The following is a 17,603-nucleotide window of genomic DNA, read 5'->3' on the forward strand; positions in this document are numbered from 1 at the left end:
TTGGTCTCAGCTTACACATGCATTTTGGTCTTCCTGTGGTCCACACCAACACAGGGTCTAACCCCTGCCCATCTCTTTTTTTTCTGAATATGATCCTTACTCAGGCACTACAGTGTCTCTGCTCTTCTATTTCCATCTTTCCCACACATTATCTGATCTTTGCTACTTTCTCTCTCGCTTCTTGTTTTCTGTACCCACATAAGGTCTGGTCCTACTGTTCCCCTTCTAAATGCGATCCACATCAACACATAGCCTTGCTCGGCTCTGTTTCTGACTTCCTGTGATCCACGTGTCCTGTGTCCTGCACGTGATCTGGACATGCAGATCTTTCTGTCTTCCTGTTCCCTGTACCTATACAGGATCTGGCTCTGTCCATCTTCTACTGTCTTCCTGAGATTCATAGCAAGACACGATCTGGCTCTGCCCATCTCTTTCTTTCTGTATTCCATATCTACACACGATCTGTCATTTCCTCTCCGTTACTGTCGTCGTGTGCTCCAAAATCACACATGATCTTGCTGTGCCCATCTCTTTCTGTGCTCCTGAGAACTATACCCACATATAATCTGGCTCCATCTTTCCCTTCTGTCTTCCTGAGACCAACACCTACACATGGTTTTGTGCTGCCCATGTCTTACTGTATTCCTAAGGATCACACCCACATAGGATCTGGCTCTGGCCACCTCTTTGTCTTTCTGAGATTCACACCCACAAATGATGTGACTCTGGCCATCTCTTGCTGTCTCCCTGAGATCCACATGCACACATGATCTGGCTCTGCCCATCCCTTTTTGTCTTCCTGTGATTCAGAAAAACCCACTCTGTGTCTCTGCCCATTGTTTTCTGTGTTCCTGGATACATACCGAGAAATGATCTGGTTCTTCCCAACTCTTTCTTTCTGTATTCTATACACATGCATAATCTGTCATTGCTTGTCACGTACTGTTTTCCCATGATACATGAGGGCAGTTGTCATTGCCCTTCACTCACTGTCTCCCTGATCCATACACACATGATCTGGTGCTGCCCATCTCTTTCTGTCTTTGTGATATTCATGCAAAAACATGATCTGGCTCTGCTCATCTCTTTCTTTTCTTGCTGAGATCCATATCCACATGTGCTCTGTCCATTCCAACTATTGTTGTCTTCCTGAAATCCATACTGGCACATTATATGACTCTGTCCATCCGTTTTTGTTTTCCTGTGATTCATGCCACACATGATCTCATTCTGCTCATCTCCTACTGTATTCCTGAGATTCATAGCTACATATGATCTGGCTCTGTTCATCTCTTGTCTTCCTGTGATCTGTACCCACACATGATCTGTCATTTCCTATCAGTTACTGTTTCCCTGTCCTCTATACTCACATGTAATCTATCTCTGCCTATCTCTTTGTCTTCCTGATATTCATATCCACACATGATCTACCTGTGCTCATCAGTTTTTGTCTTCCTGTGATCCACACCCACACATTGTTTTATCTGCCTATTTCTTTTTTGTGGGGGAGGGGAGAAATTAAGCCTTATTTATTTTAAAAACCAAACCACTAGGAAAATATATCACTACCTGGAAACAGTGAACAGACAGGCATATTACCATTTCAAGTAATAACCTTGTAAAACTACAATGAGGTTGCTATCAAAACAATCAGGTGCCATGCTAGGGCATGAACACTGTGTGTTGCAAAGGCCTCAGGCAAAAATGATCTTTCGTAATGGGGGACTGCCCCTCCTTTGCCACAGCTTATCTTAGCTCAAGTTGCTTACTTTCTCTTCCTTGAATTTCCTGTGGTCAGGGGTTTGTCTCAATTGGGCTCTGTTCATTCAGGGGCTATGTAAGCAATGCTGGATTTAGGCTTCCATTGCATTCTGTTCTACGAAAACCAGGTTTTTCCAAATCTACTACTTCACAACTCTCTTATAATCAACCAAGTAGCCAACAGCTCCTTCTTTCCTGCTCATTCCTGGATACTGGTATAGATCACAACCAAAACCTCCTTTTCTTCCAGGGGAAAATGTGAGGGGAAGAAGATTGTCCTGTCATTCTTCAGCAGACAGTCTCAGGGCCCATCGGCCAATAAGAGGGAAGCTCTGTTTCCCATAATTAGTGTGATGTCACTGCTCATGTTTTTGTGTGGTCCCCAGGCTGAAAGATGCAGTGTGCAAGAATTTTAAGAAGTGCGCATCCACACCTTGATGGTCAAAAGAGGGTATCCGCAAGGAAACTTTCAAACTTCTTGTCTAAACTACTATCCCTCCCAATTCCACATCTTAAAATCAACTTTATGCCCTTGAATAAATAATTTAAAAAACTAAGGAAACAAAGACCCTGAAAACTCTTTTCCTCTTCCAAGTTAGTGACCTCATGGATTTTGTTGCCCAGCTTCTAGAAAATGGTGTGGTGATGCTTCTGGGAAACAGGAGGTTGGCAACGAACAGAAACGGCTCTCAAGCTCCACCGAATCTGCCCTACCAGGCTGGTGGGTCCTGTGGAGGAAGAATTTGGTCCTGCAGAGGGCTCTGGCTTCTGACAAGGGAGATCCCTGCTGCCAGGACAAGCCCTGGACACAGAACATATCGACTTAAAAATATTCTCCTGTAATATCTCTGACCCAAATTTTAGCACTGTTTTTTTTCCATTTCACTTTTTAGGATTGAACCAGTTTCCAGAGGCAAGTGGCATATAGCTTACACTTGATGCCATCCTTAATTTCTTCATTCATGAACTTGGCTTAAAATATTAAACTTCCCATTCCTTTTAAAAATATATTTTTGCCCTCAGTCCCCATGGCCACTGACAAAGACTTTGGTTTCCCAGTGGATAAGAGAGACACCTTCCTTGCCTTGCTCATGGTCTGGATGAGGAGCGTGTGGCCACCCACACCCTTGGGCACACAATCGTCCAGTGACTGCTTCACCTGCAGTTCCTTCCTCCCTTCATCTGTTGAATCTTTGGCTTTGTCATTGCAATGCACAGTACACCCAGTCAGGCAGTCCTGGAACTTCTCCAGCTAGCTGGTCCCCAAGGCCTGGGCTTGAGCCAGAGGCACATGGCAGCACTCAATGCACTGGTGCACCTGCCGCATGTGCACAACCGCTGGTGCTGCACCAGAACATGAGCCCTGCAGTTTCTGGATGGTCTCTCTCTCCAGACTCTTCACCATGGAGTCCACCTCCTGCACCTGCAGCTGCTACAACTCCACTATCACAAGTCTGCACTGCCCCCCTATTTCTTACTATCTTCCTGTGTTCCATGCCCACACATGATCTGCCTCTGCCTATCTCCTATCTTCCTGAGATCTCTACTGACACATGACCCGGATATGCTCATCTCTTTCTTTATTTCTGTGTTCCAAATCCCACATGTTCTGTAATTGTCCTTCAGTTAGTCACTTTCAGTGATCCATACCCACACATGATCTGCTCTACCCATCTCTTACTGCCTTCCTCACATTCATATCACACATGATCTAGGTCTGCTAATCTCTTTCTGTCTGTCTGTGTTCCATATCCACACATATTCTGCCATTTCCTATCATCAGTTACTTGATTCCTGTGCTCCATATCCACACATGATCTGACTCTGCCTGTCTCCTTCTGTCTTTCTGAGCCCCACATCCACACATGACCTGGTTCTGCCCATTTACCTGAGCCTTCCTGAGCCTCAAACCACTCATGATCTGTATCTTGTCACCTCTTCCTGTCTTCCTGAGCATCACACGCACACATGATCTGCCTCTGATCACCTCTGTCTGTTTTCTATGCCTCCCCCACACACGTGATCCGTTATTTCCTATCAGTTAATACTTTCCTGTGTTCCATAAGCATACATGTTCTGGCTCTGCCCATGATTTCCTGTCTTCATGAGATCCCTACCCACACATGATCTGGCTCTGCACATCACATTCATTCTCCCTGAGGTCCATACTCACACACGATGGGACACTTTTACTGTCTTCCTGACATTCATACCCAGACATGACCTGCCTCTTTCCATTGCTTACTGACTTCCTCATATTCATACCCACACATTACATGATTCTGCCCATCTCCCACTGTCTCCCTGAAATTCACACCCAAACATGATCTGCCTCTGCATATCTCTTATCTTCTTTCTGACATTCATATGCACACATAATGTTTTGCCCATCTCTTCCTATCTTACTGACACTCATACCCACACACGATCTGCCTCTGCCCATCTCTTACTGTCTTCATGTCACTCATACCCACACATGATCTGCCTCTGCCCATCTCTTGCTGGCATCCTGACATTGATACTCAACATACCTGTCTCTGCTCATCTCTTTCTTCCTGACATTCATACACACACATGATCTGCCTCTGCCCATCTCTTACTGTGTTCATGACATTCATACTTGCACATGATCAACTTCTGCCCACCTCTTCTTGTCTTCCTGACATATATCCTCGCATATAATCTGCCTTTCCCCGTCTTTACTGTCTGCTTGACATTCCTCCCCACACATGATTTGCCTCTATCTTTACTGTCTTTCTGACGTTCATACTCACACATGATCTGACTCTGCTCATCTCTTACTGTCTTCCTGAAATTCATACCCACAGATGCTCTGCCTCTGTTTATTTCTGACTGTCTTTCTGACATTCATATTTACAAATAATCTGCATTTTCCAGGCTCTTACTATATTCCTAAACATTCATACCCACACACGATCTGCCCCTGCCCATGTTTTACTGTCTTCTTGATAGTCATACCCATACATGATCTTCCTCTGCCCATTTCTTGTTGTCTTTTTGACATTTATACACACACATGATATGACTCTGCACATTTTTTTGTCTTCCTGAGACTCATTTCCACACAGGATCTGGCTATGTTCATAAGTTTCAGTCATACTGTGTCATATGCACACATAATCTCTCCCTACCCATGTTTTTCAGTTTTTCTGTCATCCATACCCATCTATTACTTCACTATCTCCATCTTTTTCATACTTTCTCTGTTCCATTCTCCGATACAATTTTTCACTTGTCTTCACTTTCTGTCTTCCTGTGACCCATTCCCACAAAAGATCTGGTTCTTCCCTACAAATTCTGTCTTCCTGAAATGCACACCCACTTATTGTCTGGCGCTGCTGATTTCCTACTGTCTTCCTAAGATTCCTACCTACACAAGAAGGAGCTATGCCCATTCCATTCTCATTTGTTTCTTTCATACTCACACATGATCTGCCTTTGCCTATCTCTTATATCTTCCTGACATTCACAACACACATTATCTGCTTCTGACCATCTCTGTCATCTTGACACTCATACTCACACTTTATCTGCCTCTGTTCACCTCTTACTGTTATCCTGACATTCATATCACACATAACGTGCTAGGCATATCTTTTACTGTCTTCCTGAGACTCATGCCACACCTGATCTACCTCTTCTTATCTCTTACTGTCCTGATGTTCATAGCGACACATTATCTGCCTCTGCCCATCTACACCTGATCTACCTCTGCTTATCTCTTACTGTCCTGACATTCATAGCCACACATTATCTGCCTCTGCCCATTTCTTACTGCCCTTCTGACATTCATTCCTACACGTGACCTGCCTCTGCCCATCTCTATTTTCCTGACATTCACAGTCACACATGACATGTCTCGTCCTACTCTTACCATCATCCTGACTTTCATACCAAACGTGATCTGCCACTCCACTTCTTACTATCTTCCTGACATTCATGCCACATGTGACGTGCTAAGCTTATCTTTTACTGTCATCCTGACATTCATACCACACCTGATCTGTCCCTGCCCATCTCTTACTGTCTTCTTGACATTCACACTCACACATGGTCTACCTCTGCCAATCCCTTACTGTATAATTGACATTCATAACCACACATGATCTGCTCTGTCCATCACTTACTTGCTCCCTAACACTGATACCACATTGATCTGCCTCTGCCCATCTGTTACTGTCATTCACACCACACTGTCATGAATGTCATACTGTGACATTCATACCACACATGACCTGCCTCTCCCACCTCTAACCGGTTTTGTGAGATTCATAGTCACATATGATCTGTCTCTGTCCATGTCTTACTGTCTTCCTGACATTTACTCACAGACACAATCTGCCTTGGTCCATCTCTTATTGTTTTTGTGACATACCCACATATGATTTTCCTCTGCCCTCTCTTACTGTCTTCCTGACATTCATACCCACACAGTATCTACCTCTGCCCATATCTTATTGTCTTCCTGACATAAATACCCACACATGATCTCCTCTGCCCATCACTTACTTGCTTCCTGACTTTGATGCCCACACATGACGTGCCTCTTCCCATCTCTTACTGTTGTCCTCACATTCATAAGCAAGCACGATTTGCCTCTGCTCATCTTTTATTGTTGTCCTGACATTCGTACCACATATGACCTTTTTGCACATATCTTACTGTCTTCCAGACATTCACACCACACATGATCTGCTTCTGCCCATTTCTCCCTGTCTTCCTGACATTCATACCCACAAATGATCTGCTCTGCCCATCTCTTACTGCCTTCCTGACATTCATCCCCCACATAATCTGTCTCTGCCCATCTCTTACATCTTTTTGACATTCATACACACATATGATCTGCCTTTGCCAACCCTTTATGGTCTTCCTGGCATTCATAACCACACATCATCTGCCTCTACCCATCTCTTACTGTCTTCTCAACTTTCATACTCACACATGTTCTGCCTCTGTCTCTTACTGTTTTTGTGACATTCATACCACACATGATCTGCCACTGCCCATCTGTTGCTGTCTTCCTGACATATAGACCCACACATGATCTGCTCTTCCCATCACTTCCTTCCTCCCTGGCATTCATACCACACATGATCTGCCTCAGCCCATCTTTTACTGTCCTCTTCATGCCACACAGAATCTGCCTCTACCCTCTCTTACTGACTTCCTGACATTGATATGACAAATAATCTACCCCTGCTCATCTTCACTGTCTTCCTGGCATTCACACCCAAAGATGATTTGCCACTCTCCACGTCTTACTGTTTTCCTGAGATTCATACCTACTCATGATCTGCTCTGCCCATCACTTCCTGTCTTCCTGACTTTCATACCCACACATGATCTGCCTCTGCCCATCTCTTACTGTCTTCCTGACACTCAAACCACACATGATCTGCCTGTACTCATCTGCCACTGTCTTTTTGACACTAATACTCACACATGATCTGCCTCTGCCCATGTGTTATTGTCTTCCTGACATTCATAACCACACAAGATCTGCCCCGGCCCATCGCTTACCATCTTCCTGAAATTCATATTACACATGGTCTGCCTGTGGCTGTGTCTTACTTTCTTTCTGACATTCATGCTACATATTACATGCCCCTGCCCATATCTTCCCGTCTTTTTTTACATTCATACACACATGAGCTGCTCTGCCCATCTCTTAGTCTCTTCCTGACTTTCATACCACACATGATCTGCCTCTGCCCATGTCTTATTCTCTTCCTGACATTCATATGCCCACATGATGTTTTGCCCATCTCTTCCTGACATCCATACCACACATGATCTGCCTCTGTCCATCTCTCTCTGGCTTTCTGACGTTCATACCACACATGACCTGTATCTTGCCATCCCTTGCTGTCCTCCTGACACTCATACACACACATAATCTGCTTCTGCCTAGCTCTTATGGTCTTTCTGACATTCATAAATATACATGATCTGCCTTTGCAAATTCTTTACTGTCTTCCTGACATTCATAACTACACATGATCTTTCTCTGTCCATTTATTACTGTCTTTCTGACACTCATACCCACACATGATCTGCTGTGCTCATCTCTTCCTGTCTTCCTGTCATTGATACCACACATTATCTGCCTCTACCTATCTCTTACTTTCTTCCTGACATTCATACCCACATATGATCTGTCTCTGGCCATCTCTTACTGTTTTATGTCATTCATACCCACACATGATCTGTCTCTGCCCATCTCTATTTTCATGACATTCAGACCACATACGGTATGCCACTGCCCATCTCTTACTGTCTTCCCGACATTCAGACCACACATAATCTGCATTTATCTGTCTTCCTGACATATATACTCACATATGATCTTCTCTGCCCACCACTTCCTTCCTTCCTAACATTGACACCACACACGATCTGCATTTGCCCATCTCTTACTGTCTTCCTGACATTCATACCCACACATGATCTACTCTACCCATCTCTTCCTGTCTTGCTGATATTGATACCACACATGATCTGCCTCTACCCATCACTTACTGTCTTCCTGACATATATACTCACATATGATCTGCTCTGCCCATCACTTCCTTTCTCACATTGATACCACACATGATCTGCCTCTACCCATCACTTACTGCTTCCTGACTTGCATACCACACACGATCTGCCTCTACCCATCACTTACTGCTTCCTGACTTGCATACCACACATGATCTGCCTTCACCCATCTCTTACTGTCTTCTTGACATATATACTCACATATGATCTGCTCTTCCCATCACTTACTGTCTTTCTGACATTCACACACACACATGATCTGCCTCTGCCCTTCACTTACTCTCTTATTTTCATTCATACCCACCCATAATCTGCATTTTTCCATATCTTACTCTCTTCCTGATACTCATAACAGCACATTATCTGCTCTGCTCACCTCTTACTGCCTTCCTTACATTCATCCCCACACATGCTTTCCTCTACACATCTATTACTGCCTTTCTGACATTCATAGCAACACATGCTTTGAGGCTGTTCTTCTCTTACCGCCTTCCTGATATACATGCTCACACATGATCTGCATCTCTCCATCTTATACTGTCTTCTTGACATTCATACGTACACATGGTGGGCCTCTATTCATCTTTTGCTGTCTTCCTGCCATTCATACTTACACATGATCATCCTCTACCCATCTCTTCCTGCCTTCTTGACATATATCCCCGCAGATGATTTGCCTTTGCCCATCTTTTACTGTCTTCCTGACATTCATCCTTATACATGATATCCCTCTGTTCATTCTTTGCTGTCTGCCTGACATTCATACCCACACATAGTCTGCCTCTGTCCATCTCTTATTGACTTCCTGACATTCATAGCCAGACATGTTTTGACTCTGTCCATTTCTTACTGCATTCTTGACATTCATACCCACACATGAGCTGCCTTCTCCCATCTCTTACTGCCCACCTGACATTCATACTCACACTTGATCTACCTCGTCCCATCTCTTTCTGTCTTCCTGACATTCATACTCACATATGATCTCCATGTCCTCATCTCTTACTCTGTTCCTAACATTTATGCCCACACATGATTTGCTTCTTCCCGTCCTATTGTCTTTCTGACATTCATACTCACGCATGATCTGCCTCTGCCCATGTCTTACAGTCTTTCTGACACTCACACCAACACATGATGTGGCTCTGACCATCTCTTCCTGTCTTCCTGCCATTGATACTCACACAGGATCTGCCCCCGCCCATCTCTTCTGTCTTTCTGTGCTCCATCCTCACACCTCTTCTGCTCCTGTCCGTGTCTTTCTGTTTTAGTAGGGTCCATACCTACCCGCGATGTGTTTCCTTCCCTTCTCTCATTGTCTTATTTGATTCTGACCCTTACTGAATATTAGACCCATCCTTCTCCCCTCGGCCACCCTTGTGAAGCTGCCCTGGCCATTTCTTGGATGCTTCGGCATGTCCAGCTTCCTCCTGAATTCAGGCCCCGCCCATGCAGTGGCTCTTCCTGGGTTCCTCTGCTCCCAGGTGTTGGGGCTTCTTCCTGTTTGGACCATTCACGTCTCAGTTCCAATGTGGCCTCTCAGAGAAGTCTTCTGTGACTGTCCCTCTTGGCACGTCCTCCCTTCCTTGTCATCTCCTTTTACTTTCTTCACAGTGCTCCACGCCTCCGGAAAGTATTTTGTTCATGTCTGTTTTCCCTCCCCTTGCTGACCAGAAGGTCAAGGTCAAGGCCTGGTGTGTGCGGCTGCCCGCTCTGTCCCCGCCTCACGATTGTGCTTGGCACCCTGGAGGTGCTCAGTGAGGATGTGTTCAATGAAGAAGTGAATTCCAGGAGTCAAGACACAGCTCAGCAGGAGTGGCCACGCACGCTGAAATCCACGGGACCCCAAGGCAGAGGAAAGCTGGGAGGAGCCAGAGGATTTGGACTGCAGAAAGCCGGCAGTCAGCTATGGCTAACTGCGCTTGCAGGACCCAGGAGGCGGAAGGTGGTGGAAGGAGGGAGGGCTGGGGGGTGGGTTCAGGGAGGAAAAGAAACGTGAGAATTTCAGTGGCCAGAGAAGAAAACACTCGGCAGCAAACGTGTGAGGCACGCCTTGGGCCAGGGACTTGGCCCTCCTTCGGGGAGGGCTGGTCCTGCTCTCGTGCTGCCATGTTGCCATCGTGGGAGGGAACTGGGGCTCCTGGCCTATAGACAGGGCTTGACTTCAGTCACCAGGAGCCGCTGTCTACACGTAAGACAGGCGCGAAGAGCTCAGGTTGGAAGGGGGGTGTTTAGAGGACACTGTGCCCTGAGGCAGGTTAAGAGGCAGGAGGACTGCTCAGGTGGGATTCGCAGGTGAGGACCACGGGCTCAGGGAAAGGGCTGGGGAGCTTGATCTCCTGGTGCAGCAGAGGGGCTGGAGAGAGCAGTGAAAATGGAGACCATCAGAGATAGCCCTTGGGCCACGGTGCGGGCCGGGGTCCAACCGCAGTTGGCATCATTCCGCAGGGGGAGGAGTCGTGGATCCTGGAGGGGAGGTAGGGAGGCTTCTCAAGCCATCCTCTGGGGGTGCCAGGGTCGCGGGCCCACAGAGCGCAGGAGCCCAGCACTGGAAGCCAGGGAGGCGCGAGTCCAGGACAGGGTGCCCCTTGGGTGAAGGCAACACACGGACTCCTGTACCAACACATGCGCGGGTCACCAAACCCACACCAAGTCAGAAATTCCAGTGCACGCAGACGGTCTACCAGTTCCTGCTGAGGGTCTGCGGAGGGCCTATGGGGGCCGCCTGTTCTCAGGGCCGGCTCCTGCTGGCTTGGCCCTATCCAAGGAGGCCCCTCCATGGCGCTTTCCTTGCCTCTCCTTCGGGGCCCCTTCTCCGTTCAAGAGCCTCAGAGCCTTTCAGAAAGGGATTGGAGAGGGAAAGACCTGCCCAAGGCGCTCAGGGCTGGGCCCCCCTCCTCTGCCACCTCTGCCTGTGTGGCTTTGTCACAGCGCGCTCAGGGCTGGGCCCTCTGCCTGTGTGGCTTTGTCACAGAGCTCAGGCAATCCGAGTCTGTTTTCTCCTTGGTCCAATGAGGATCACCCCTCCCCCAAGGGTTGTGACAGTTCAGAGAGATCAAGAAGGGAAAGCATCTTGTCCCAAAAGGTGCCCACCCTGTCCCCGCCTGCCTTCTTGCCTTTCCCATCCCCAGGCCCCGCTGCTTCCTTTTCTACAGCCTGGCCGCAGCTCACCCCACCACACACAGTGGAACTGCAGCCCCAGGAAGCCTTACTATTGAGGAAGACTTTAAATTCCTTCTTCAAATTATTTTGAGCTTGGGTGTTGGAGTCACTAGCTATGGGTTCTGGGTGTCTGTTTCTCTATCTATAAAGTGAGGCTGGGAGGATCCCATACATTGGTATGGACTGTGTTCACATAGTGTCCTGGCTGAGAGTATCACTTATTACTGACTGTAAAGACAGCTGAATTATTGGACGCTTTCTCCATTTTGCTCACTCCATTCCTGGGGAAATGGATGGGATTTTTTCTGGTCAGTAAATTTGGGAAGAGTAGATTAGGCACTAATCTGTCCAGGTCCATCTTCTGCTTCTGGGATTTCTGGGTGGGTGAGCCTGGCTAATACTGGAATCCTCTTGCAGACCTCTTGCACTCTCATGTTCAACTGCATCCTCTAGTAAGAGAAAGATGATATTTTAGCCTCCATCTTTGCTGTTTTATTTCTCAACTTTTCAGAACCTGTGGGCAAAGAAAAGAGGGATGATATTTATTGGAGCCCCCTTGGAAAGTAGGTGTCTAATCTCTCTCCCTCTCTCTCTCTCTCTCTCTCTCTCTCTCTCACACACACACACACACACACACACGCAGTCAGTCATCAGATTCCGTTGCCTCCTTCTCCAAAACACAGCTCATTCTGTCCGTCCCTTTTGTCTTCATCTCTTGCTGCATCATTTTACAGACATTAGCTACCCACATTTACAGTCAATAATGGCTGTCTTCTCCAGGTTGTTATGCGCCATGAATCTAAAATAACTTTTATGTAACCTGAATACATAATCATAATAGTGGCCCTCAGATCCCTAATATGAGCCTTTCCTACCTGGCTAAACTCATTTCCTACTATATTCTGACCCACACACTTTGTGCCAGCCCACTTATCTTTAAACTGCTTCAATTTTCTGAACACAGACCTTCCTCTCACCTCAAAACCATTTGAAATAGATAAAGCAGGTCTTTTCTCTTGACTATTAAAGATACCTCCAATGATCCCTGCTCCCTGGTATCTGTACCCCTTGTGCAATCCTCTCCCATTCCGTGTAACTTGAACTTACTGAATCCCCTTAAGGACAGAAGTGATGAGATGTCAATTCTGCAATTAGATTTTAAATGCTATGGGCTCTGTCTTAGACATTTTCGCAAATAGCTTGCTCTAGAGAAAGTCAGCTGCCATGTCATGTGGCAGCCCAAGAGTTGCACATGCAGGATCCAAGGTTGGCCTACAACTTTGCAGGTGATCTTGGAAAGTGGATTCCTACCCCATCACCCACTGAACTTTCAGATGAGATCTCAACCAGCTTGACTGAAACCTCATGAGAGATCCTGAGCCAGAACCACCTGGCTAAGTTGGGGTTGGGCTCCTGACCCAGAGAAACTGGGAGATAATCAATGTTGTTCTGCAGCAATACATAACTAAAATAATGACTTCCTGCTTTTTCTGTCTTTTTTTTTTTTTTCAGGGTTTTGCTCTGTTACACAGGCTGTAGTGCCACAAGGGTGTCATCATTGAGAAGTATTTATTGAGTGATGATTACTGTTTTTTAATGTTGCATCTTCTTTTATTAATTTATGTCTCAACATATTTCATGAGTGAGCCTGGCTGCTTGTGAAATCAATAGCAATGCTTCCGTTAGAAAAAGTGCAGCTACACAAGAAATGAGTCTGGTCAGAAATGTGATCTGCAGTGGCACAATCACAGCTCATTGCAGACTTCTCTTTCCTGGGCTCAGGTGATCCTCCCACCTCAGCCTCCCAAGTTGCTGAGACTACAAGCCTGTGCCACTATGCCTGGCTAATTTTTGTATTTTTTGTAGAGATGGGGTCTAGCCTGGGTTCCCCAGGCCGGTCTTGAACTCTTAGTCTCAAGTGATCCTCCTGCCTTGACCTCCCAAAGTGCTGGGATTACAGGAAAAAGCCACTACACCTGGCCTTCTACCTTGTTTCTAAAGACAAAAAGCGTCTTTGATTACTAATCTATTTTCCCCAAATCTCACTGCCAAGCTGTCCTCCCCTTGATTTCCTCTTTCCACTGGTAATAACCACAGAATCTGATGGAAAGCTGTCTGTTGCTTATAAGTGCACAGGAAATTCTTGATGGCTGGTTTTTTATTAAAGTCCTAATCTGTTAAATCTGAACTCTGCAAATCTTTGCAGAAAGTCCCAGTAAGATTTTGAAGGAGTGAATGCACTTTCCTGAAAGTGAAAATATGCAAAGTTCCTTCTTGGTGTGTGAAATGTTTGATATGCGCAACCTGCTCTGGAAGTTATTTTTAGATCTTCTCTGTTGTGGAGTGCCTGGGTCTTGTTTTCACTTGTCTTTTGGTGTTTGTGTATGACTGAATGAGGTCAATTACAAGGAAGAATAAGGAATTCTTGAATATGCTTTAGGAGGCAGTTATGGATATGTAGATTTATTTGTTTTTTACCCCTTTTGTTCTTAAAATATTGGTTTTTGCTGTTTACTTTTTCTATACATGAGTGCACATCTTATTCATGTATGTGAAGTTTAGCTATAATATATAATCAACATCAGTGTCACCATTGAGAAATATTGATTGAGTGAAGATTACTGTTTTCTAATGTTGCATCTTACTTTATTAATTTATGTATCAATGTATTTCGGAAGACAGCATGGCTGCTTGTTAATCAATAGCAATGCTTCTGATAGAAACAGTGCAGGTACACAAGAAATGACTCTGGTTAGAAAGGAGTGCCCTGTTACACCCTTTCCTGAGCTACCTAGGGCAGTCAGTGACACATGAGCAACCCTCTATCAGAAAACTATCAAGAGGCCCTGGCCAGGGTAAGGAATGGTGGCCATCAGCATTGAGTTCTACTCCAGATATTGTCAAATGTTTGCATTACCTGCTAAATGGACATACTTATGACGATAGTGCAAAGGATTTTAAGCCTTATTATTATGTGATCATAAGTGAACTGCCTGATTCAGATGTGGTTTGAATCAATATGCTCATATTGGTCAAGATAAGTCATGCTATGCTGCAATAACAAACAAAGCCTGAAATCCCAGTAGCTTTGCTTATTCTCTCAGGCAAAGTCTAGTTCTCTGTAGGTGCTGCTTCTTTGTGTGGCTCTGTTATTCTATTTTTTTTTTTTCAGGGGGAGGGGAAGCTGTGCTATTCTAACACATGGCCTCCAGGACCATCACATCAAGGGAAGAGAAAAGCTGGAAGGTAGTTCAGGGTCTTTTTGTTGCTTCAGTCCAGAGGTGACATGTTGTGGCAGTGCTACTCAGACCCCACTGGGAGAACTAGTCATATGACCTTGCTTAAGTACAAGAGAGCTGGAAAGAGTAGTTTTCCCAACAAGAGGAAGAGGAAAATGAATGATTTGGTGATACAAATCGCATTTTTTCTACCACAAAGCTTTAAACGTTTTTCACACTAAAGTAATTGCAAACATGCTTTTGAGATGGGCCAGTCTGGTGTTTTGAGTGACACTTGTGGGGTGTAGTGCATAGGTGTGCAAAGGTGACTGGAGGGGGTGGTGTCTGGCTGGAGCCCACCTGTTGCTCCTAAGGATGGTAGTAATCCTTCCAGTTCTTGCGTGCAAGGTTTTGTGCCTTATGTTACAGATTTTCCAATGTTTAAAAGGAAAATGGAAATGTAGATCTTCATGTAAAATCCCCCAATTTTAAAATGTAGTCTTAAATATAGGGGAAAAAAAAAGCCAAACAAAATGTGCTTGCAGGACTAATTTGACCTATGTGCTGCCAACTTAAGATTGTAGCTCTTTGTCCCAGGAACTTGGGATCTTGAATGGCCCTCTATTTATCTGTGGGGTAAGCAAACCTTGAATTCCTCAGAAGTATCTTGGCTCTGCCTGTGAGCATTCTCTCAGTTCAGGTTCAAGTTGTTCATCCTCACGTTATTCCATACTCAACTGACTGCTGGAGCACTTGGGGCCATACTTAAAGTTCAACACATTTTCCCTGCATTCCAGGTCATTGCCAGGCTGTGCAATCTAGAAACGTTTGGTAAACCACAGATATTGGACATGATTGGAACACGGAGTGGATATTGGGGAACTGTTATGAACTTGGAGAGCTAAGCAGGGCCTGGAGCAGGAAGGAACTTGGGTAGGTTTTGAAGGGGATCCCAAGAGCCATGAGGATAAATTGAAGGTGGTGATCAACGTGGGGAGGCCACATGATCAGATCCGCATTCTAGACAGGTCATTCTGGGAGCTCTTGAGGTGGAGACAGGAGCTTTCAGCCAACAGGAGCTGACCGTCTGTTCTGTGCCCTACCTGAGATGCACATCCCATCCACATATGTTCCTTGGGGTCCACTAGAGGGATTTCTTCTGCCTTTTCCTGGGCTGTGCTCAGAAGAGCAAGTGTCCCTCTGAGAGTAGCCCAAGCTGTTGGGTTAATGACCTCAAGCAAAGCACGACTCTCTCTTTAAAATGGTAGAGGAAAGTACTTTCAAGCTTGCCTGAGGTGAGGTCTGAGAAGCTGAGCTTTCTGCAGTGGTCTCAGTGGAACCTTTGACTGGAGCATTTGAAGGGCGCCTTTCCTGTTTGCTTTCTCGACATTGAAACATCAAGATATGGAATCCAGAAGGGTCACCAGAGCCTGGCCTTCTGCAATCTGGACTCAAGGCTGCAGACTTGCTGTTGAACTGGGCTGGGCAGGAGAGCAGAGTGGGCACCAGGGCCCACCCTCCTGGGGCCCTGAAAGGGTGGGATGGTGTGTACTGGTCCCTTCACCCAAATGCAGGTGTGGGAGGAGGACATCCATCAGGATGCCACCTGGGATTTGCTTCACCACCAGGAGGGAGGTGAGTGAGAGGTGGGCCTGGAGTCGTGCACCTCACAGAGATCAGCGTCGGCTGATGGTGTCAGAGGAGGCGACAGCCCAGGTTGTGCCTCACTAGGAGGCTGCCTCCAGGTAGAGGCGCTGCTGCCTTTTACCACTCCTGGGGCACACCCGAGGCCCCACTTCCCGGACCTCTTCCCAGGGATCTCAGTGCTAGACTCAGCCTGGGAGACAGGCTGAAATTCCCAGGCAAATTTTACTCTACCAAGGCCACCCTTTTGTAGGTAACTACCAGGCACATGGGCATCTCTGGGCTCAGGCTGGGCATCAGGCGTCCTGAGAGTTCCCCTGGTGATCCTGGGATGCAGCCGGGGTGGGAAATCCGGTGTCTGGCAGAGTGACCAATACCGGCTGTGTCGTGGGAGCACCCCTGGCCCGCCCTCCCTGCTCACTTGAGGGCAGTGGCTGCCAGGCTAGGCCTGTGCTCCCACCACCCCTTCTGTCCCTCAGCTCCCCTGAGTTGCATTCCAAGATCCCCAACATTCTCCTGCTCTGTTCCTATCGTCCACAGAAATGTCAAGGTTACTGCTTCAGCTCCACACCCTGCAGTGTGCTATGTCCCCAGCTTTCATTTTAGTCTGTCACCAAGGCTACCAAGTCCCAGGTCAGTGAGCTTCTCTCTCCCTGGCTTTGCTGGGACACAGTTTCCCATTAATGAAGGGTGAGGTGGTTCTTTTCTGAAAATGTGGACCCTTCAGGATTTTCGGTCTGGGCCCTCCCCAGGGATATCCCAAGAGGCTCACAGAGGAGGCGGATCTGCTAGGCGGTGCCAGTGCCAGGACCACTCTGGAGGGAAGATCCCTGAGGTTGTTGCTGTAGTCTGCCAGCAGAGGGCGCTGTATCCCAGCGCAGATGAAGTGGGCAAGAGGGTGGTTTCTTCCCAGCAGGTGGGTGGAGAAGCCGAGGTGTTCTGACTTTTTGAATTCCTTTGCTGCAAAAAAAAATCCTCTTCCCGTGGTGGAGAGGTCAGCAGCTCTTAAATGGCATGAACAAGAGATTCCTTTTCTATGCTCACCTCACAAACCCTTTTCTGTAGTTATTTCAAATACACTTGCCCCCAATTTATATAGCAGATGTGTTCTTCAGAAGTTGCCCACGTGCTAGATCGTGTCTCAAGTGCACTCAAGAAACCTCCATCATTCAAAAAAGAAACTGATGTTATCTCTTGTAAAGCAAACTTCAGATTTCTAATTCAAATAACAATTCATCCACTCTAAGGCATCAG

The 17,603-nt window shown here is 46.3% G+C and overlaps 1 pseudogene; it reads right to left on the reverse strand.

Annotated features, from left to right (window-relative positions):
• Positions 1–2,734: 2,734 nt before the first annotated feature.
• LOC105550793 lies at positions 2,735–6,437 on the reverse strand (annotated as a pseudogene).
• Between the last annotated feature and the right edge of the window lie 11,166 nt (positions 6,438–17,603).

Source organism: Mandrillus leucophaeus, unplaced genomic scaffold (assembly GCF_000951045.1).
Source record: "Mandrillus leucophaeus isolate KB7577 unplaced genomic scaffold, Mleu.le_1.0 Scaffold499, whole genome shotgun sequence".
Taxonomy (NCBI): Eukaryota; Metazoa; Chordata; class Mammalia; order Primates; family Cercopithecidae; genus Mandrillus; species Mandrillus leucophaeus.